The sequence below is a fragment of the Myotis brandtii genome, unplaced genomic scaffold, assembly GCF_000412655.1.
Source record: "Myotis brandtii unplaced genomic scaffold, ASM41265v1 scaffold136, whole genome shotgun sequence".
Lineage (NCBI taxonomy): Eukaryota > Metazoa > Chordata > Mammalia > Chiroptera > Vespertilionidae > Myotis > Myotis brandtii.
Window position 1 is genome coordinate 2,901,265 of NW_005354829.1, and position 587 is coordinate 2,901,851.

The window sequence follows — 587 nt, forward strand, 5'->3', positions numbered from 1 at the left end:
TCCTTCTGCTTCAGTATGGTGCAGATCGTAGAAGTGCTACGCTTGTACTGCTTCACCAAGTCGATTACACGCACACCTTGGTCATGTTTTTCGATAATTTCTTTCTTTAATTCAATGCACATCATCCACTTCTTCTCAGCACTGTCCTTCGCACTTACTTTCTTCAGATCCATGGTTGAAAAAACGAAGTTTTGCAAAATAACTGCAAGCACAAATGCGAGCACAACACTGATGTTTCAACTAAGAGCTAACCGCTTAAAGTGAACGAGTGAGACAGTGATGCTGGGCTGATGTTGTGGCGTTCACTGTGACGTTCGCTGCGCCAACTAGCGGTGGGGTATCTGAAGCTGGCTCGTAACCCGAATTTTAGCTCGCAACTCAAAGCAAAAAATCGGCCGAGATGGCTCATATCTCGAAAAACTCGTTAGTCGGGACACTCGTAAGTCAAGGCCCCACTGTATTTGGCTCTCTGCTCAAATGTCTATGCCTTCTCTGACTATCCTATTTCATTATTACCTTTCACCACTCCCAGTTATTCTTGAGTCCTAACTTTATTTTGTCTTCATAGCATTTACCATGTAACATGT

General features: G+C 43.6%; 1 pseudogene; it reads right to left on the bottom strand.

The window, feature by feature from the left end:
• Positions 1 to 173, bottom strand: part of LOC102256151 — a 4,697-nt pseudogene extending 4,524 nt beyond the window's left edge.
• Between the last annotated feature and the right edge of the window lie 414 nt (positions 174 to 587).